Source organism: Carettochelys insculpta, chromosome 13, assembly GCF_033958435.1.
Source record: "Carettochelys insculpta isolate YL-2023 chromosome 13, ASM3395843v1, whole genome shotgun sequence".
Classification (NCBI taxonomy): Eukaryota; Metazoa; Chordata; order Testudines; family Carettochelyidae; genus Carettochelys; species Carettochelys insculpta.
In genome coordinates this window covers 20818372-20842090 of record NC_134149.1, presented here as the reverse complement: position 1 = coordinate 20842090, position 23719 = coordinate 20818372, and positions in this window count along the sequence as shown.

Sequence of the window (23719 nt, the reverse complement as noted above, 5' to 3'; positions counted from 1 at the left end):
TAAAAAGGTTGCAATCAGCAGAATTTCTGATAACGGGAAACAAAAGACATAAAAGTATTGAGTATGTGCTTTATAAATGCACAGGATGGCATGCTTTCTATAATGCTACAATCAAAACTGGAAACTGGCACTTTAGAACTTTTTTATATTTTTCTCTTGTAAGTAGTAAACATAGGAATTGCCTAGACCCAGCTACAGGTCTTCATGTTCAGGGTCAGGTCTCAGTGGTGACAAAGTTACAGGATGGGTGCACACTATAGACCTGCCTAACTTCAGGCTTTTAAGGGATTTCTCTGTTTGCCACCACTTTGAATGGTCCAATTCACAATTCTAATTATTAAATAACAATTTTTGAAAGTGTGCCACTGAAGAAAAGAGCAGAGGATCCTTAGCATGCTCATTCTCTAAAAATAATAGAATGATATATTAATATTGTTCTGTGAAAGACACAGGTAAATAATGGATGGAGGGGGGATAGACTTGAAGCTTCAGTGCACAGTTGAATGGTGCTTTTATATGTTGCAAATGTCAGCCTCTTTTTCAAATTCCTAACAAGAGCAGAGTTGGCTCCCAGCAGGCATTTTCCAAAATATTAGATCCCTAAATCCCAGTATCACATATACAGGGTTACTGATATAGCATAAAACCAAAATTTTCCATTCATAAAGACATCAGCGCCAAACCTTGCCAAAATATCGACCTTCTCAGCAGAAGAGTGATAAATGATGCATGAGTCTAGCTTTATACTCAGACAGATATATGGAATAAAATTGTAAAATGTTTTAGGGTCACCCAGGGAAAATGATAGCAAACATGACTGGAAAAATGTAATCTGATTCAATGAGAAGTGATGATCTGAAGTTTAATCTCTTCATAGAACTAAAGTGGAAAGAGCTGTTGGCAGACGAAGGCTAGATGATTTGTCATTATAAGGGGTTATGTTGTTGTTTTATATTGCTACTGATGTGAACAGCAGGCCTCCAGGAAGTAGGCTTTTAAGGCAGTGAATATGGAAACTTAATTTTTCTACATTTAATTTTTTTAATTATATAAAGACTACTGATACCAGATATATTAAAACATTTTTATCTAAATGGGAGGAAAATAACCCAATAGTAAATGAGTAAGATTTAAACTGTCTCTTGTGATTTCAGCAAGTAAGTTGGCCATGTAAAATACTGCAAGTTATGTTACCCAATTAACATACATCCCCAACAGATTCATCAACTGACTTGTAAAGTTGGGCAAGAAGCTCAACACTTATGAGGCTGAGTTTATCCATTTGTAAAATGGGAACAATACAACCTCTTGCTATTATAATGCACTTTGAGATACTTGGATGAAAACAGGTACAAAGTATTAGGGTGCTAGATGACTTAAAGGATTGGTCATGAGTAATGTGCTGGTTGTTGCTAATTTAAATCCTTCCCGATTGATAGGACACCAACATTTTTACACACTTGTGGCTGTTAGGCAGCTTCTGTGAAATGAATAGTGATCTCAGATCATTATCTGATGAACAAGTCTCCATCTCACAAAGCTGTGACTACAATTGGCACTAACTGGTCTCTTTGTTTATACTTCTGGCAGAAAGACCTAAGACTGAATGATAAGGGCAAAATTTTATCCCCATAGGTGGTGCCTTCAGGTCAGGGCTAAGGAATGTTGGCAGGGCACTGTGGCAACTATGTACTGCTGTGCCCATGATATATTTACTGGGTGAACAAAAAGGACCTCCGTCTCCATCTCCTGTGCTGTCAAACCGGCTTCTATCAAGAACATTTAATACTACACGACACTGCAAGGGCCAAGAGATTAGCAGAATTAAAAAAAAAAGATTTGAAGATTACATGGATAATGTTTGGCATGGGCAAGGCCACCGTCGGGGCTGTCCTCATGGAGGTAAGAGGACCCACGGGGGGGGATTCCTGGGGGGGAGGGAGCCCGGAGGGGGAGGGCCAGACACACCCTGCCCACCCCTCACTGGTGCTCTCCCATGTCCTTACCCTGCAGGTCGTCCGCGCCATCAATGCCCTGCTCCTCCACAGGCACGTGCGGCTTGGGGACCCGGATGCTGCCATCTTGGGGTTTGCCAGCCTGGGCTTCCCAAATTGCTTTGGGGCTCTGGATGGGACCCATATCCCCATCCGTGCTCCGGAGGACGCTTCCTGAACAGGAAGGGCTACCATTCTGTGGTCCTCCAGGCCTTGGTGGACAGCCAGGGCCGCTTCCTGGACATTTATGTTGGATGGCCTGGCAGCACCCACGACGCCCGGGTGTTCAGGAATTTGGGCCTGTGCCGCCGGCTGGAGGTGGGGACCTACATCCGCCAGCGGGAGATCCCTGTGGGGGACACCACCATTCCCCTCTGCGTCGTTGCCGACGCGGCGTACCCCCTCTGGCCCTGGCTCATGCACCCTTACACGGGCCATCTGTCAGCCAGCCAGGAGCGCTTCAACACGCGCCTGAACCATGCGTGCCAGGTGGTTGAGCGCACTTTTGGCCGCCTCAAAGGGTGCTGGAAGTGTCTCCTCACCTGCCTTGATGCAGGCCCCATCAACATCCCCCAGATTGTGGGCACATGCAGCGCACTCCACAACCTGGTCGAGAGCAAGGGGGAGGCATTCTTTCAGGGCTGGGCTGTGGAGGCTGGCAGGGCTAACATGCAGCCACCCGCTGCCCCCAGTCGCCAGGTGGACCCCGAGGGGATCTGGGTCCGGGAGGCCCTGCGGGCCCATTTCGACTAGGCCGCGGCGTGAACACTGGCAGACCCCCCCACTGCACCCCCCCATCCTCCACAACACTCCCTGCCCCCATGCCTACACCACAGAGCACCCAATAGCACCCCCCCAACTTTTCTTGCAAATAGAAATGGAGCTGTTGTTTTTGAAACCAAAAAAAACAGTGAATTCTCTTATATTAATATTAACTCTCTCTATATATATATAGTAAGAACAAAAGGGGGAAACTATGTACATGGGGGGGCAGGTACCATAAAAGAACAGGGGTGTAACACAAACTATATACAACAAATATATGATGGGAGATATGTACAAAGGAGGAGGGCGGGCCACTTCCTGGGCCCTGCACCCCTCTACTGTCCGGCGCACGGGGTTGGCGGGCGCGACCCTCGCCTCAGCCTCAGCCCTGGCCGAGGCTGGCTGGGGGCTGGGCAACCCAGCAGGTATGGCCGGTGGGTGTCAGCAGGCCCCAGGTCCCCCTTGGCAGAAGGCCCCAGGGTGGTGGACGGCGGTGGGACAGCGGTCGGAGCAGCAGGTGGAGCGGCGGGCAGGGCGGGCAGAGCGGTGGGCGGTGCGGCATGGGGGGCCAAGTAGTCCGCTATGCGCTCGAAAGTGCGCATAAAGGCCCCCCATGCCTCCTGGCGCCAGGCCAGCGCCTGCTCTTGCAGTTCCAGCCACCGCTCGTCCACCCGCAGGCGCCGCTCCGACACCTCCAGCTGACGCCGGAGGGTCGCGAGCAGCTGGGGGTCCGTCGCCGTCCTCGGATGATGGTGGCTCCGCCGTCGGCCCCACCCTGGGGCTGGTTGGTGCTCTGCTGAGGGGCTGGCCTGCTGGGATGGCCCCGGTGGGCTCTCCGGGACCACTGACACCTCGCCGGCACTCTCCGGGCCCTCCAATTGTGCAGCTGCGGAACACGGGGGGGGGAAGAAGAGTGGAGACAGCCGTTAGTGTGGCCCCCGAGCCGTGGCCCTTGTCCCCCCACCCCTCTGCTGCTGGTTCCCCATCCCCGTACCCGGGAGATGCTGCTGCTGCTGATGGGTGTCCCACCCCCTCCCCCCATCCCCAGGGATGGGGCATGGCACTGTCCTGCTGGGGGGGCAGGGGCTGATGCACTCTTCTGAGGGACATGCCACTGCTGTCCTTGGGGCCATGGTCCTCTGGGCATGTGGAGGGCCCTGGTCATGTCTGTTGCCCCCGCCCCTTATCCCCGGGGGTGTGCACCGGGGGGGTACATACCTGACGGTCCGCTCCCACGGTCGGGGGACGCCCTGCTGGAGCTCCAGGACGGTAGGATTATGTGCAGCTCCCCGTTGCTGGAGGAGGATTCCCCCTCCTCCTCCTCTGGCATCCCAGGGGTGGGCTCCTGGGGGGGCCCCCTGGTGTGCGGGGCTTTCCTCCAGAGCAGACTCTGCCTCCAGGGCCTACTGGGGCTCGTCGGCTGATGTGTCAAGAGTGGCTGGCAGGGAGGAGGTGTACTGGGGGCCCAGGATGGACCTGAGCTCCCTGTAAAAGGGGCAAGTGGTGGGGGCGGCCCCAGATCAGCTGGCCACATCCCAGGCCCAGGCATAACCATGCTGCAGCTCCTTAACCTTACTCCTGACGTGGTCAGGAGTGCAGGCAGGATGACCCCGGGCAGCCAGTCCCTCGGCCAACCAAGCGAATGCATCCACATTCTGCCTCTTTCTCCTCATTACCTGGAGCACCTCCTCCTCACTCCAGAGCCCCAGCAGGTCCCAGATCTTGGCCTCCGTCCAGGAGGGGCCCCGCTGCCTTTTCCCAGGCTGGCTGGCTCCCCTTGGAGGGGGTGCCCTGGGGGCACTTGGGGGGCTGGTGGGCGGCCATCGCAGCAGGGGTTGTCTTGGGGCTGCAGGCAGGCGTGCAGGCTAGCCGTGTGGCAATGCTGCTGCCTGCACGCACTCTCAGCTTTCTGCACAGGAAGGCAGGGGGCGGGAGGCTTTAAGGGGCCGCTGCACATGGCGACCATAGAGCTCTGGGGCTGGAGAGAGCGTCTCTCAACCCCTCAGCTGATGGCCGCCATGGCGGACCCCGCTCTTTTGATGTTGCGGGACGCGGATCAGCTACACGTGCCCTACTTCGACGTTCAACATCTAAGTAGGGTACTATTCCCATCCCCTGATGGGGATAGCGACTTCGACGTCTCGCTGCCTTACGTTGATGTCAACTTCAAAATAGCGCTCGCCCCGTGTAGACGTGGCGGGCGCTATTTCGAAGTTGGTGCGGCTACTTTGAAGTAGCCGGCACGTGTAGACGTGGCTATAGTGTCTGTTCATGATAATGTGAGAAGTGCCATGGGGTAATTTTATGACTGCAATAAATTATAATAATTACCATTACTACATCACAGAGACTTCATATCAGAGTCCCACTGGGAAAAGCAGTATTACAATTTATTATATTTATAACCAGTGTTTCCAAGATTTGGTTGCAAAATTAATTTATTCTGATCAGACTATGGAACCAAATACGTAAATAAGTAATAGACATATTTATCATTGTTGTGGTACAGTATAAACATATCCAGTTTTTGTATTTGTAGTTTTCTAAAATATCTCCAATTTACCTCCTTCCATTTTAATATTTAGTGCCCAATTTTAAAATAATTATTGGATTCTGAAGAAAATATACACATTGACACACAATGCATATTACATGTGTACATATACAAATAAATACTACTTAACACAAGTATACACATATATTATGTCAATTCCTGAGGCAGCCAACAAAAATGTGGAGAAGCATGATTCAGTACATATCATATCAAAAGCTTTCAGAAAAGTCCAAGTACAAGATCCCTCACTATAGACTCTTAGGCAAACTAAGCAGTTACAGGATAAGAGGGAATGTCCTGTCATGGACTGTATTAGTTAAAAGACAAGAAATAAATGGTAGGAATAATTGGTCAGTACTCAGAATAGAGAAAGGCAACTAGTGGTATACCCCAGGGATCTATACTGATACTGTATTCAGAAATTATTTGGAAAAGGGGGTAAATAGTGTGGTGACAAAGTTTTCAGATGAAACAAAATTACTCAAGATGGTGAAGTCCAAAGCTGAATGAACAATTCCAAAGGAATCTTAGAAAACTGGGTGGCTATGAAACAAAAGGGAAGATGAAATTCAGTGTTGATAATTGCAAAGTAGTGCATGTTGGGAACTATATTCCCAAATATACACACAAAATGATGTGGTGTAAATTAATTGTTATCACTCAAGAAAGACCTTGGAGTCATTGTGGATTGTTTTCTGAAAACATCCACTCAACATACAGCAGCAGTCAAACAAGGCAAAAAGAATGCTAGGAGCCAGTAGGAAAGGGATAGAGAATAGTATCACTATACAAATCCATAGTACACTCACACCTTCAATATTGCATGCACCCACTTTCCAAAAAGATGTATTAGAAATGAACATAGTACACAGAAAGGTGTCAGAAATTATGGGTATGAATTGGTTTCTTTATGAGGAGAGATTAAAGATTGAAACTATTCAACTTGGAAAAGAGACAACTAAGAGAGATATGATAAAGGTCTATAAAATCATGAATATTATGGAAAATGTGTTATTTACCCTTCCACGTAACACAAGAACTAGAAGTTGCCACTGAAGTTAATGAACGGGTTTCAAACAAACCAAAGAAAGTATTTTTTCATACAGAACACAGTCGCCCTATACTACTTGTTGTTAGGGGATGCTGTGAAAACCAAAACGCTTGAAAAGAAAAAGGAATTAAATAAGTTCATGGAAGAGAGCTCTAGCAACAGCTATTAGGCAACACAAAGGATGAAATCCCACATTATGGGTGTGCCTAGCCCTCCGACTGACAGTTTCTGGGACTGGACAAAGGGGGCAGGATGACTTACTGGCTGAAGCACTTGACATTGGCCACTGCTGGAGGATAGGGTATTAGATTAGATGGACAAGTGGTCTGACTCAGTACAACCATACTTACATTCTTCTGTTATATTCTTATTTCACTTAGTTATTACATTCAGCAATAGGTAGCTGCTTATTAAATTCTGCTACTTGCTACCAGAGCAGAATATACACTGCATGCATTGCACCATTCTTATATTTCCCAGTTTATTCTTATTAATCAGAGTAAAATAAGTATGTAATTTACCATTTGAAAACAATGCCACATATACTGTTCGAATGTGGTCACTGATCTTCTCAACGGTTTAAGCACTTACTATTTTGTACTTAAACCTAGACTTGAGGTGGCTGGTAGTCTAGATACATAACTAAGCCAAGAAACAAAACAGAAGTTGGCCCTACTTTGACATTAGAAAAAGGAGGTAATGATTGTGTACTTAAAACAGAAGTGACAAATTGATTTTCCATATCATCAGTCATATAATATGTTTTCGTTAAACATATTGTGTTTTATTTGAATAGTTTGCCGCTGGTTTCTACTTTAAGACACCCAAATTACTCACATCTGACTGATATTAGTCCTCTATTCAAATGAGCAATTCCATGTGTTTGTGCTTTAATGAAAATACCAGTTGTCTAATTCAAAATCAGACATTCACAAACAGGAACCGATACAATCATTTTGGACCTGGAACACTGAAGTGATGATTAATCTTCTCCCTGTGCATTCTTGTCAAATGCTTACTTCACCTCTCACGTTATACGATTCTCGAAGAACATCTGGCCTACAGCTATTTTCTTCTACATATTGGCTAATTTTTTTTGTTAGTCATAAAAAAACTAAAACTAATGATGATGTGACTGCACCAGGTGCCTGGTATGACATCACTGTACAGATTATCTAGCAAAACAGTGAAACACTTATTTTGGCTGGTGTTACCCTCCCCCTGCACACACACAACCCCCTCTGAAAGGCCTGGGCCTGGGTCTTCTTTTTTTCCACCACTTACTTTATCTCTTTTTTTTTAAAATTGACTTCAAGAGAGGTGTAGTGGGGAGAACAATCAAATGATAAGGAATATCTTTTAAAAACAAAAGAGCAATTTAATTCTGTAGAAAATGCAATTGTCAGCCTTTCTTCTGTTATCTTCATATATCAACATGGTAAGAGGAGTTAAGCCATACATAGCCTCAATTCACGTATGCTACTCCCAGTGACATCACCCTGCACACGGCAAATACAAATATGGCTCAGTCTGTGTGAAACAAGAAGCACTATTCTGTGAAACCTATGTTGTAAGAACATGGTAAGTCTCAATGTTTAGAACAAAAGCAGACAAGAGATGGAGAATAAATATTGGTAGCTTCTCAGCTCTCAGATTAATTGATCCATCCAAGTTAGAGATGAGGCTCAAAATATTTTGCAGAAACTATGCAGTTATCTTTTTAGTAATTCCTTAAGGAACAATGTTAATCTGTTCTAAATTGTTGTCTACATGGGAAAGTATTATCACTTATATTAATGCATTAATACTGATATATTGGTACATTAATACTGAATTAATTATACTAGTATAACTCTCCATGTAGGCAGCCTTACTTCAGAAATATTACTGTCTTTTGAGGAAGGTTAGATTAAATGCCTTACAAAGAGAAATAAAATGACACTGGAAAAGGTACTTATTCCAGAATAAGGCTGGGTCTACACATGCCCCTTCCTTTTGAAAGGGACATGTTAATAAGCGGGTTCAAAATATGCTAATGAGGTGCTGCAATGAATATGCAGCACCTCATTAACATAATGGCGGCCGCAGCAATTCGAGAGTGCAGCTTTTCAAATTGCGCGCTGCCCGTGGAGACAGGACCTTCCAAAAGGACCTCCCCAGTTTTTGAAAGCCCTCCTTCCTAACACCAGATAGGAAGAAGGGCTTTCGAAAACTGGGGGGGTCCTTTTGGAAGGTCCCATCTCCAAGGGTGGCGCGCGATTCAAAAAGCTGCATTTTTGAATTGCCGTGGCTGCCATTATACTAATGAGGTGCTGCATATTCATTGCAGTGCCTCATTAGCATCTTTTCAAACTGCTCATTAACATGCCCCTTTCAAAAGGCAGGGGCATGTGTAGACACAAGGTAAGAGTTTCTAAATAGAAGTTTATGTTGGTATAACTATATTGGTTTAAAATCACACCTTGCTTTTTAACAGCGTAAATTTCTTGTGCAGATAAGCCTTATGATTAATGACCACAAAACTGTTCTAAGGCTAAGTGAGGCCCAAAAAGACTTTCAGTTTTGCTGCCATTGTAATTATCCTGTATTGGCAAAAAGTGTTCTTTTGAAAGTAAACTAAAAGAACACTGGGCTCCTTTCAAAATCATTCTTCCTTCCCTGTTTCAGGAAGAGTGCCTTCTTTCGAAAGAAAATGTGCATAGATGCTCCACAGGGCCTTTCTTTCAAAAGTGCAGTCCTCATTTTCGATCCCTGGCCCATTCTTTCAAAAGAGCAGGGACTATGTGGATGCTCTCTTTCAAAAGAGCTGATCACTCTTTTGAGCCATTTTTTTGTGTGTGGATGCTTTCTTTCAAAAGAAGCTCTTTCGGAAGGGCTTCTTTCAAAGCATCTCTGTAGTGTAGACATAGCCAAGGTGAATAGCTCCTCCCAAAACTCAATTTGCTGAGGCTATACTTCTATTTTTAGCACACTAGCGCAATCAGAGCTAGTGCACGTCTCCTCAAGGTGGAGTTTACACTTTCCTGTTCTAGTATAAAAATGCCTAAGATACTTCATTTGAGTTGTATAGAGCTATGTTTGGGAGTAAAAGTACCAATGTTCTATCTCTACTGACAGCTCTGGTGTCTATATATTGCTGGATTAATTATTATAATTATTTATACTGCCATAGCACCTAAGTGCTGCATTCTTCCACCAGGACTCAGTTGTCCTAGAATTTGTAGCAATACAGAACACACATAGAAGCAGTATATACACATTTTACATAGCTGTATCTTTGCCTTAGAAGTTTCCAAGATATCTATGTAGACTTTGAAACCATGTAAAGATCAGTATTTTATCCTCAAGGACAGATAGCACCCATGTTAAGATCTGTAATGCCTATCAGCTTTACTGAACCAACAAACTTAACGATCAATGCTACACTTTCATCTATGCAAATAGTTCTTAATACAGTAGGGTTGCAACATTCACGAAGGTTCGGTGCTGAGAACCCTCACGAATGTTGAATTTCGCGAGTACGGCAGGCTCCGGGCAGGTCTGGGCAGCAGTGGGGGGAGGCAGAGACCAGCAGCCACTGGCGCGCCCAGCCCCAGAGACTCAAGGAAGTGGTGGCTGCTGGTGCTCCTGGCCAGGAGCCCTGGGGAAGTGGCGGCTGCCAGCTCTCCCAGCCCCAGAGCCCCAGGGAAGCAGCGGCTGCTGGCACTCCTGGCACCGGAGTCCTGTGGCTGCTGGCACTCCCAGCCCCAGAATCCTGTGGAAGTGGCAGCTCCCGGTGCCCCCAGCCCCGGAGCCCCAGGGAAATGGTGGCTGCCAGCGCTCCCAGCTCTTGAGCCTCAGGGAAGCGGCAGCCAATTGCAAATAATTGAATTCGCAAATGTCACACTCACCAATGTCATGAGCTTGCTTTACTAACTATATACAGACATGATAAATATGCATGTACTGCTTTTATAAAGATTCTTGTAGTGCCTGAATCGAAATCTAGATCATAATTTACCTCTTATCTTACCTTGAAATGCCAAGCAGCTTTGTTTTCATATTATTTATCAAGCTAATCCTGTTAAATAGCTTAATTGATAATAACTTTCAAAGGGTTCAACGGTGATACAATAACATTTCTACATGAAATCTGAGATGCCAGTGTCATGACAGACACCATTACATGTGAAGGTCAGCCCTGAGTTCCAATGTAGACCTGATTAAAATAAATACTTCCACTATCTTTTTTCTTCTCATCTTTCGCAAACTTTGTAATGTCCGACATTGCACACAGATATGTGAACTATGCCACACCTACAAATGTTGTTAGGTTTGTACTACAGGTTGAACCTCTCTGGTCCAGCACAGTCCCAAAACAGGGAATTAGCCAAACCAGGGAAGGCCAATGCCAGTCCTTCTACTCCCTGTAGCTGGACAAATACTCTCCCAGCTCCAAGACTTCTCAGCTCCACCCCCTGGGGCACCTTTCTTCCTTAGTCTGGCAGTGCTACTTGCCCCAGCCTGTTCATTTTCCCAGTGAGTGCTCCAGTGACAGAGCACCCACAGGATCTGATGATGCCAAACTACTTAAAGCAGTCTTACTGGCTGAAGTCCCTTCAGTCAGGATTTTTCCGCCATCTGTGATGCTTCCTTTGTCCTTCAAGTCTTATCGATGCTATGAGTAGACATGAAGAACAAGATGGTCACCAGCACCTGCTTAAATGCATCCTAGAACACTCAAGGAACTGAAAGAGGAGGTATCTGAGCCACTAACTACAATTTCTGAAAAGTCATGGAAGACCAGAAAAGGGGAAAAAAAGTAATTATCTATAACAAGGAAAATAAAGACAACCCAGGAAATTACAGAGCAGTCAGCTTAACTTCAGTGCCTGGAAAGATAATTAAGGAATCAATCTGCAAACATTTGGAAAAGAATAAGGTGATAAGTAACAACATGGATTTGTCAGGAATAAATCAAATCAAACCAACCTGATAGCTTTTTTGATATGATAACAAGCCTTGTGGGTAAAGGGGAAGCAGCAGATGTTGCATAACTAGACTTTAGTAAAGCATTTGATACAGTATCACATGACCGTCTTATCAATAAATTAGGGATATGCAATCTATGTGGGGCTATTACTTGGTGGGTGTATAACTGGTTGGATAACTGTTCACAGAGAGCAATTATTAACAGAATAGTTCATAGCCTGGCTGGAAGGGAATAATAAGTGGTGTTCCACAGGGGTCAGTTTTGGGGCCAGTTCTGTTCAATATTTTCAATAAGTTAGATAACAGCATAGAGAGTACGCTTATCAAGTTTGCAGGTGTTGCAAGTATTTTGGGGGATGAAGTCAGAATTCAAAAAGACCTGGACAAACTGGCGAAATGCTCTGAGGAAAACAGGATGAAGATCAGTAAGGACAAATGCAAAATACTGCACTTAGGGAGGAACAATCAGTTTCACACATACAAAATGGGAAGGGACTCCCTAGGAAGGAGTACTGCAAAGGTGGGTTTAGGGGTCATAGTGGACCACAAGCTGAGTATGAGTCAACTGTGTGATACTGTTGCAGAAAAAGCACACGTGATTCTGGGATGCATAAACAGGAGTGTTGTGAGCAAGACACAAAAAGTAATACTTCCACTCTGCTCTGCACTTATTAGGCCTCAGCTGGAGTACTGAGTCCAGTGCTGGGCACCACATTTTAGGAAAGATGTGAAGAAATTGGAAAGGTTCCAGAGAAGAGCAACCAGAATTATTAAAGGTCTAGAAAATATGACCTATGAGGGAAGATTAAAGAATTGGGTTTGTTTAGTTTGGGAAAGAGAAGAGTGAGAGGGCACATGATAGCAGCTTTCAAGTACCTGAAAGGGTGTTATTAGGAAGAGAGAGAAAAAATTATTCTCCTTAGCCTCTGAAAAAAGAACAAGCAGCAATGGTCTTAAATTGCAGCAAGGAAGGTTTAGATTGGACATTAGAAAAAAAAGTCCTGTCAGGGTGGTTAATTACTGGACTAAATTTCGTAGGGTGGTTGTAGAATCTCCGTAATTGGAGATTCTAAGAACACTTTAGATAAATATCTAACAGGGATGACATAGATTGTGCTTGGTCCTGCCATGAGGGCAGGGAACTGGACTTGCTGGCCTCTTAAGGTCTCTTCCAGTTCTAGTGGTCAATGATTCTATTATTTGGGCCTCTGTTCTTCCTTCTTACATTTCTCCTCTTCTTTGAGAATCATCTCCAGCTGAGTTTCAGGAGACAGAAAATCCACATGGGTGTGAGCTCCTAACTATTTTCATCAAAATGTAAATCTTTCTGTGTGCTGTTTTCTGCTAGAGAATGTCCACTTATTAACCAGGTAATTGTCCATTTAATTTCACTGATATCCAGTTGAGGCATTGGTGAGCTGATTTGTGGATGCTTTTAGTAATATAATAACACAGAATTCTATAACCTTACATACAATATTGTCACATATATTAATGGGACACTAATGATCAGCAGATTGTGAGTTTTCAAATGATACCTCACAAGCCAGACTTTGCACAATATTTACCAGAGTCCTAGAGAAGGGCTGAAATTGGGGGTACAGACTGTCACAATTGTGAAAAGTAAAGGCTTTATACTTTGATACTTTATCAGCAACAATAAGCAACAATATTTTCTAACATTGTAAATCTGTGCTCTGTTGCTGAAGAACATTACAGCTGTCTTGTGTTTCAGAAATACAGGATAAGACAAAGCAGTAGCATAACAAATCAATTAATGTCTTACCTGCCCCTTTACTAATTAGAGACTCAGTCTCCCTCTCTGCTCTTGATATTTGAAACTTCTCAGAAGATGAAGATGAAAGTAGCGGAACTCAGACTTTTTAATGGCATTTTTAAAGCTTTTCCTTCCTTGACAAGTCTGAATTCTACTGAGGTGAAAATACTTTTGAGGGTTTCCCATCTCTGTTGCTTTTATTTTCTTTTTTATTCACCTTCTTAGTGAAATAGGTATCAATGCTACAAAATAAATTATTTTATAGTCTTTCTAAATCCCTTTCTCAAAAATTCAGAGGGTCTCAGACATCTACACTGTTCCGTATTGCTACAGAAAATAGTCACTTGTACAGTGCACCTCATTTCACATCAACCTATTAATTTCTCCACTCTTTATATTTATTGAATCTTGATCTTCCCTCCCTTTTGCAAATCCCATGAACTTGAGGCTCACTCCTACAACTGTGCTGCTTATATTCACTTTCCAACTTGGACCCATTTCTACTTGAAATTAATATGCAAAATGCTTATATGCAATACTGTTACACCTCACTGTAGTGTTCAGAGACGCAGACACTATGCGGAAGACACTATGTGGAAATAAATTGAAACTGAAACTACAAAGTCAAAAGGACCTGAGCTGAGGCAAAATCTCAGACTATTTAATGAATCGTCTGACAGAACCATCAACATTTAATTACCACTCCAGTTCCTTTTGAAGCAGATTGCCACTGGACTAGAATGGGAGCAGAATTGGATCTTTTGGATTTGTGTAGAAAGGACTAGTACAAACCAAACGATTAATTTAAAAAATAATTCTATGCATACATTTTTCTCTGTGGGGGTGAGATACAAAGGGAAGATTTAAATACAATGGTTAAATGCTGGTGTGTTCTAACCACCACTTATCACACCAATCATATGATTTTGTTTCATTGTGTTCCTACATACGATTACTATATCCACTTATTGTCTCTTGTTTTACATGTTGCTTTTAAGTCCTTTTGTGATAGTGATTGTACTTCCACTATGTCTAAACTCTGTCTGGCTCTGGTCCATGAACTGTTGCTCTGGGCTCAACCGCAATACTACTGGTAGCAGTAATAACAACTTTCCTGAACTCAACTATTGCTGGAAACCCAATGCAAGAACTGCATGCTAGTGCATGAGAACCAGAGAAAGAAACCGAGTATACACATAAGTCAAAGCTTATTTTCCTAGTGCCATAACAACCTATTTTGGCCCTGTGCTCTTTCCCAGCATTCTTAACAGTACATGAGCTGTAGTCACACTGACAGGATTTTGAGTTCCTGGTTTTATTGGCTCCTTTGGAACCATTACTAACAAAGGACAGTAACTTCTTCAGAGGTTTTACCACCTTTTGAATCAAATGTAATTATGTTTAGTAGCATAATAACTTTTATAGAATAATTACAATCTGAGTAAGTAATATACATTTTCTAAATTATCAGTCATAATAAAAGTGGTATTTTATCTGGTTGTTGAATAAATAATTTTAATACCAAAATAAATATTTAACCAGGAAAATAATGTGGCAGGAAAGAATTTTTTCCACTGTGTTACTTCAATGCCTCAATTTTATTTTCAATGCAAGTTTTATAAAACTTACATACATATTTACATATGAGAGATCAGAGTACACCAGGCACTCTCACACTCTCTCTGGTGTTATGTAAGAAGTGTAATATAACAGGGGTTATATAATATTCTATGAAAGTTTTCTTCAAGCCTACCAACTACAACAGGACATTTTGACTTCAGTGTTTTTGGTGCAGTCTCTTAGACCCAATATCATCTTCCTCCAATATTTACCTACCAATTGAGTATGGGCTGTAACATTTTTCTTCCATAGCACTAATTAATTTTCCTCATGGCTTTTCCTTTCGGGTCAGTCATCCAAGCTCCGGGCCAAAACCTAACAACAGCTGTACACCTGCAACTTCCATTGATTGCAATGGGAGTTGCAGGTGCTCAGAAGTTCTCCAAATTTGGCTCATGATGCTCCGTCAACCCTTATTAAGGTATTAACCACACAAGACTTCAGAGGCTTTCAATAGCACCTTCCAAATGTTCATATTTAACTTAAGTATTTTCCCCTCTTAATCTCAAAAAGAAAAGGTTGAAAGCTGACTCCTAGTGCAATGTATTGCAATTACTTTAAAAGGTGTTTTTCCCTCCAGTATTTACTTTGCATCTCAAATACTAGCAGGTTCTGAAATAGGCCAGAGCTCCCAAATATTGAATGTTGGTACTGAGCAATGTACATATACCCACAGCAAAAAAAAGTAATACAGGCTTTTATGCTGTAATAACATTTCTTTCCTCTCACTTTGCTTCAAACAAGCAACTGTCAGTTCAAACAAGTTGACTTTATTTTCTAGTGCCACCTGTGAGTCCTAGATGTACAAGGAATGTATTCAGGACGATCAAATTTTCGTTCAGACTTTACCCCTTAGTACATGCAGACAACATAGATGGTTAACAACCACTAGAGGTCAGACCTGGATATCTATTAAGAATTAACTGGCAGTTTATGAATAACCACTTTGAAGATATGTCAGCTAAAGCTCCTTCCCATGCATATAAAATTAGTTGTCACCTTTAACTTGACACAGAGGTGTTTTCTGGGTGGTGCTGTTACTTCAGTGTTGATTTTGTGTTGTGAGGGCAACGGGTATGATTGTTCTTCCACTAGTTAACTACATACTGTCACTGGTTTTTATTTTGACCATCTAAAACCATAGAGTTTTGTGCACATATAAAGATCAACAATACCTAAAGACCTCATCAAATAACAGTAATCAGCCATCCCAATACCCTGCAGCTATCCCTCCTGAAAAAATCTGAGAGCCCTACCATGAATGTAAATAAATCTGGTCTTTCCTTAGCTCACGTACCACTGATAGTCATATCTGCTTCTGAGCAAGCAGTTGGGGAATGCCTTAGGATTGTCAGGGCCTAAACCATTTGAGATGTTACAGAATCTTAAATTTCATGAAAAAAGTTACTGCTGAATGTTACTGGGACTCATCAAGAGCACTATTGAACAGTAGTGACACTGGAGTCACATGTGACAATGACTGTTAAGCAACCGTTTTTGCAATATTTTTTTTTTTTTTGTTTAAATCAGCCAAGATCCTCACTGAACAGAAGTAGAGCCAGTTGTCTTTAAAGTGGGTTAAAGTGCAGCATCACTTAATAGGTGGAATTCTATCTCATTCCGAGTCAACTCTTGAGCTGAAAGGCAACAGATGCCAGCTTCCAAGCTCAGAGATGAAGTGTGTGTCATTTATGTTATTACTATCACAGATGCAAGGATTCATAGAACCATTAAGAGAGAAGCAGCTAGCACAGCTTTTAGTTCCAATTCCAAAGAAAAAAAATATCAAGTTCTTGGATTTAATTAAAGAGAAAAGTGATAGGAAAAGGAATGGCACTGATCATCAGCCAAGCAGTATTTCTAAATATGTTCTGCTTTTGGCTTGGAATGTGAGGAATTCACCTACAGTGCTTGCAATTCTCTTTAGAGAGGCAGGCATAATAATCAAGAGAGATAGTACCAGATGAGTCCCAGAATAAGAACTGAGAAAAGCAAGAATGGAAAATGATAGCTGAGTCCTTCTCTTTTGCTAAAAGTTTGAGAAAGTAATGCTTAATAAACAAATGGATCAGATGACCTATGCACTCTGTGCCAAACAGAGTGCAAAAATTTTCGAACTTAAACATCTGTCCCCTTCTTCCCCCAAATATGAGTGAAAGTGTTTGGGACCTTTTATTCAATTTTTGTCTAATTTTCATATTATTATTGCTAATAAAAATGAGGCATGAAATTCAGCTAGCTTTTATGAAGTAAAATATATCTGGTAGAGTATCTTTGTTAGGGTTTAGATCCTAGTATCAATACATACACGATTCTTCCATCTAGACAACCCTATACACCTCAGTCTTGACCTGGAGAGAAGTGAGAAAGGCTTTTAATCTGCATTTCCATTCACTCCTAAGGCACTTTCCTGAGAGTACCAAGAGGATGCCACCAATTAGTACCCATTGGTTTTGTACCTTCTCTTTTGTAGCATCATACTGTAGTTTATTCTCTTAAGACAGTGCTCCTTCTGATCCAGTTTTCATGTCTTGGGAGTAGCTGATCCTAAAACCATTTTCAGACATAAGTTAATGTTTTCTTAACCTGAAGGTGCCCTCCTGTAAGCACATTCATTGTGCAGCTGCACTTAGTCAAAGCCTCTTGGGAAGGTGCAGTGATTACTAAACCGTTTCACTAGTAGAACTAACGTTAGTACAGTGCACCCTGGTGGAATGATGGGAAAAACCCACCTAACTTGTCCCATAATCACTGATCTTGATTAATAGCAGGATAAGCCAACAATAAAGTTTCTGCAATAACTTACTAGTTATCACTGCTGCTATGAATAGAGTTCACTCTTCCAAATCTATAATTCTCTCATATTTACTTTTATACTCAAGTGCCATTTTGCCAAGTCTCCTTCAGATTAACATTTTATTTTCAAAATAATGAACTTTTGTTGTGAATTTATTTATCTTTTTCTACTTCCACAGGATCACAGTAAAGATGGAAACAGCCTATTAATGATTGAGTCAATTTCTCTGGAACCTACTTCAGCTTGATTTCTTCCAGGAGAGGTCAGATCAGATACTATATTTAATTTCAGCCAAAACTTTCTCCAGGTAGACATTCGCATCATACTCCCTCTGTTCGTCTCTATCTCAAGCATTTCTACTCCTGTTTGGAAAACTAATTTTTGGTATCCTGATAATACAGAGTCCATCCCACAGACCAAATTTGTGGAACAGCGAGCAAGGGTCCAAGGGTTCTGTTATTAAGATTAACAGTTTATAGTTTGTCATTAGTTTATTTAATAAGTTAATGATACTCAAGTACATAACAAGAAATCCTGAAATAGTTCCCCCAAATGAAACTTCTTAATTGTATTCAACTGTTTTAATTGTAGTGAGGTGTTGTGGCCTTCCCCAGCCACTGAAGCAGAGGAATCCTCCCAGAGGCCTTGGTGGCTGAAGTCAGAGCCCCCGCATCCCCCCAGAGATTGACAAGTGATGCAGGAAGTGCCAGAGGTGGGGCACAGAGCTCATTAAAAGGGCAGCTCCTGAGCCAAGCAGAGGGCTGTGGACGAGCTCCTGAGAGCAGGAGCTGAAGAGCACATGCCAGACTGACAGACTGGCTGGACCAGACAGACAGCCACCCTGACCTGGCCCCAGAGGTGTATCCAGCCTGCTACTTTCCCACTACGCAGAAGTTCCTGATCTACCTGGGCCTCTGCTCCACTGCGGGCTTGCTACCTGGAAGGCCCTGAACTGCCTCAGCCTATGTACCTGCCAGAGGATGCAGACCTGCCCAAGCCTAAGGACTAGTAATCAGCCACCTACCCCAAAGATGTTGATTTTCTATGTAAAATATTATATATTTATATTTTTATATATTTATATGCCCTAGTCTCTGGTCCTGCCATCTGCCACTTACCCAGAAGATGTGGACCTGCATGATTGCCCAGATGACCCTGAGTGGGGCCCCACAACAATGAAATAGGGGAAGGAAGTAGCCCTGGTGATGACCTGCCAGCAACAATGTCCACGTGTTGTGGCCTGGATCTCCACTGAACAGCAGCAATGGCTGCTGTCAGGCCCCCGGGCTGGGGCACAGTGGAGTGGTGGGCCTGTTTCCCCCTACCTCTCCCCATGGCTCAGACCCTGACTGACTTGTTTGGCTACTGTGCCGCCCTTCTCCAGCACCATCCATTTACCTGGTCAGCCCTGCAGTGAGGGGCTGAGCTTTGTACTGTCACTGCCCTTCCCTGCCCCAAGGCATGGTGATTACATAGTGGTTGCCTGCTCAGCCCTGTGGTAAGGAACTGAGCTTTGGGTTGACTGCTGCCCTGTGGCTCAAATACCATTTGTTTGCTCAGCCCTGTTAAAAGGGAGCTGAGTCTTGCACAGACTGTGGCCAAGCCCTGCCACAAGGCAAGCCCCTATGTACTGCTCAGCCCAGTAAAAGGGGAAGTGAGCCCCACAGAGATTGCTGTCCAACCCTGAACTAGGATGCTCTGAGACTGTAACGAGGTGTTGTGGCCTCCCCACTGCCCAGGAGGGTGTGAACCCCAACACACAACCTCTACAATACATTTTAATTGTATCTGCATTTTTTCCTCAATGCCATTCCATTGTGGCACCTCTAGTCTCACAAAACAAGATAATATGAAATGAGTGGTCTGAACAACCTAACTGTATGAATATATAAAATTCAGTGTTCCAAATGACAGGGAAAAAACCACCTTACTAGAGAGTTAAAAGTCAATGCTTCTGGGATCTTAATTGACATATTCTAGATTTAAATACATAGGAAGGGCCATAATGGAACACTGATATGGCCCATCTATTACAGTATCCTGTCTCTGTCAGCCAACTTTAGATGCTTCACTGAAAACTATAAAAAAATCCACTAACCCAATTATGAATCATCCTTCCAGACACCCAAGTAGTAATCACCTTTTGCCCAAGGAATGGAAACCAATAGTCTTTACAATTTTTATCCTACCTAGAGTAACTTGCAGATGCTATTTGTTGGTATTGGTTAAAAATAGGATGATTGAATCAGCTGAAACTGTTAGAAATATGAATAAATGGTAACACTGTACCTGCTCCTTTTTTGTTTTCAGCGTCCTCCTCTTCATCAGCCTCCACCTCCTCCTCACCCTCTTGGCTCTCAACTGAGCACACCATGCAATCCTTGGTGACCATGGTTGGGTCCTTCCCAAAAATCACACTGAGCTGCTTGTAAAAGTGGCATGTTTTGGGATATGTCCCACATTGCCTGTTGGCTTCTTTCACCTTCTAATATGCATGTCTGAGCTCCTTGATTTGGACCTGGGCACTGCTGAACGTCCCTGATGTACCCTTTCTCCATCATGCCCTGGGAAATCTTCCCATAAATATTCTCATTTATTTTGCTGGTTCACAGTTTTGCTCAGCACAGATTCATCACCCCACACAGAAATGAGATCCTGGATCTCCTAATGGTTCCAGGCTGGGACTCTTTTAAGACTCTGACAAATCTGATCCAAATTAGAACCCTGAGAACTCATGACGGCTCAATGCGATCACCCCTGAGGTGTGCTATCCATGCTGGTCAGAAAGAAAATGAATTCAAATTCCCAGGCTTCCTGTTACCTATTTTCTGCACAACTGGAGAGCAGTAGAGGTGAAAGCAGCCTGGATAGACATCTGTGGAGCATTGTGGGATAGCTGTGGGATACCTCTGGAGGCCAATAAAACTGATTTAAAGTGACATTATTTCCACACTAACATTAATTCAACCTTCTAAATTTGAACCTGGTATTACACTACCTGGGAGGGACAGGGCAAGAAAGTCAACCTAATAGTATTTGCAGTGAAGACAGTCACATTGTAAAATCAAGCTAACTTAGTATGGACATAGCTTTTGAGAGCAGAAGAAGCCATTAGGAAGTAGAATAAAACTAAGTTCAATATGATATTTTCTGACACAACTAATCACATGTAATTATTATTTTAACATCTAAATTGTTTTGCCAAACACCGAGGAAATTTTCTGCATTAAAGAGATAAAAGCTATTTTTAATCATAATGAAATTACTTTTTCTCACCCTTTATATCAGGGATGGGCAATAAAAAAGGGCAGCCTGCCAGAGTAAGTCCCCTGCAGAGCACCACTTCTTTATTTACCTCTGCCTTTGCAGATATTGAGTGTTTGCTGCTCTCGTTGACTAACAGATCCAACCCATGGGCAGGTATTTGCCCACCCCTGTTTTATAGTAAAATGTATTATATTTATATAGTACTTTTTTTTTTATCCTGAATGATCATAAAGCTGTTTACAGACTAGTGAGATCGAGTAGCCCCTCACTGACCCACAAGGGAAGAATCTTTTCCCATGGGCTGCACAGACATTCTGACTTTTGCATCCTCAACAGCTACAAAGCTTCCTGAAGTAGATATTTTGTAGCAGTTTCACTAGGATACACCACAAAGAATAGACCCCTGCTTTCTCTGAGTATACAGTACTAACACAAATGTGACGTTGCTTATCTCACTATAATAAAAAGACACCCTGGAAGAAGATTTGTCACATTAAATGCTGATATTTTTTCTAACTGTAGCTGGACTTCAGGAATGAACTCTGCACTCATTGACTTTTATCGATTTGTGCCTGAAGTGAAGACAATAGGATTAGCCTCTTTAAATAGTATCTTAATTTTCTTTCCTTATGAAAGACTGTATTAATAGGAAATAAAAGCCAGTTACATTTGAAAGTGCATCGATAAAATTAACACAGAGAAGTGCTTGGAGCTAATTTATGGGGTAGGAGAAAGATCACACTGTCGTTGAATCATGAAGACCTCCACTGTTAAAATGAAATTGTGGTTTACACTACTTGGGGTGAAATTAACTTACATTTCTAATGGATGCTGTTGTGTTGCACCCCCCTCCCAGCCCAGCAGAGAGCTGAGGAGCCTGCAATATGACAGAACCTATAAGACATTTAAAACAAAAAAGCAGCAATGTAGCACTTTAAAGACTAACAAAATGATTTATTATGTGAGCTTTTGTGGGACAGACCTACTTCTTCAGACCATAGCCAGACCAGAACAGACTCAATATTTAAGGCATAGAGAACCAAAAATAGTAATCAAGGTTGACAAATCAGAAAAAAAATTTCTGGTTTGTCAACCTTGATTACTATTTTTGGTTCTCTATGCTTTAAATATTGAGTCTGTTCTGGTCTGGCTATGGTCTGAAGAAGTGGGTCTGTCCCACGAAAGCTCACCTAATAAATTATTTTGTTAGTTTTTAAAGTGCTACTTTACTGCTTTTTTGGTTTGATAGTATATAGACTAGCACGGCTTTCTCTCTGTTACCAATCAACATATAAGACATTTAAGTGTGGGCTGTAGTGCGGGGCTGGGGGGGCAGGACAAGGGGTTGGAATGTGTAAGGGAAAATTGAAGGCAGGGAATTGGTGTGTTTAGGGAGGCTCTGGACTTGGAGTTGGTGTGTGTAGAGTATGCAATGAGGACTGAGTTCAGAATCTTTGTTTTGCCTTCCTCTACCTCCAGTGCTGTCTGGGTAAAATATGTATGCGGGAGACACTTTGGAAAGTAACTTGTGTTCCTTGCTTTAATGTCATAGGGTTCCCAAAAAGTTAAATTATAATCTAGCAAGTCTGTGGAAATAGAAGAGATAACAAACGTCTGAGTCAGCCTGGGAGATTCCGAATGGGTGACAGGGTAGAGGGAAGTTGGTATTTTGCAATCTTCATGCCAAAGATGAGTGCCAGAGACTGAATTTGCAAAGCTACCCACACAGCTCCCTCCGGTCTCTGCCCTCTGTGGGCAATCAAGAAGCTGCTGGCCTGCCCAAATTGGCTGTGTGCCCAGTATGGCTCCCTTTCCCTGGAGAAAGGCTCACCTGCCTACAGTCAGAGCCAAGCTGGGAACTGCAGCTATTGCATGCTGCAAAAACAAATGAATTCTGACCAAACAGATGATAAGGGAACTCAAACTAAACAGCTGATTGACCAGATGGCGAGAGTTGATTGGCTGCAGGGTCTGGAAACATCTGAGGAAACTGTGCATGAAAACAGCTGATCTTCCCTGGGTGCTGAACATGCCAGCCCCTTTCTTACAGGAGCACCAGAGCTCACTGCCCTACTCCCACCTTTGAAACCACTGCTTACATAAGTGGGACACAAGAAGAAGCTGCAAACTTGCAGCAGATCCAAGCTGTAATATGTTTCAGGCAGTTACAGTGTCACCAGGAGTGTAGTGAAGACTTCTCAGTAGCAATGTCTGCTGTACACTTTCTTTTACAAAAAAGTTACCTCCAAGACACTTGTGACAGAATGACAATATCCGGGACAAACCATACTTACTTAAGTTAAAATGTATTAAATTAGGTTTAATACTTTTGTGTCCATTGCATTAAAAATGCAACTGTGTATGTGTTACTGTGGAACTGTATGGAACTCCTCTAGGAGGAGGGGGATGCTAATCTACTTCTTCCATTACCTGCCTTTTGAAGCCACTCACATAAAGAGGTGTGTACATATACCAGTTCAAACTGTATCCTTTAAAGACAAGAGATAAAGAGAGGATTTTTGGATAAAGAACATAGATTGAAACAGGTTCAGAGCCTTCTTCCTGACCCAGCAAACAGCCAAGACTCCTCAGCCATTGAGATACCCACTCCTTAAGGAAGGGTAGGAAAGACCGGGCCTACTGAGGCACCATAAGACTCTGGGTTTGCTGTGAGCTAAAAGTGAGATAAACTTGAAACCACAAGGAAACACTGTAATTAGGGTGTCAGATTACTCCTTCCAGAGCCCATGTTATAGTTGAGGTGGTCTGTGGTATGCTTATTAGCAGGCATGTAGATTCCTTTATTGCTTTTAATCATTTATTTGTAGTGGTATCTATTAGTAGGCAGTCATGCTGTTGACTGTCTCTGAAGTGAAAACCAGCAGATGCGCTTGCTTGGGCAGCCTGTCTGTGCTAAGAGTTA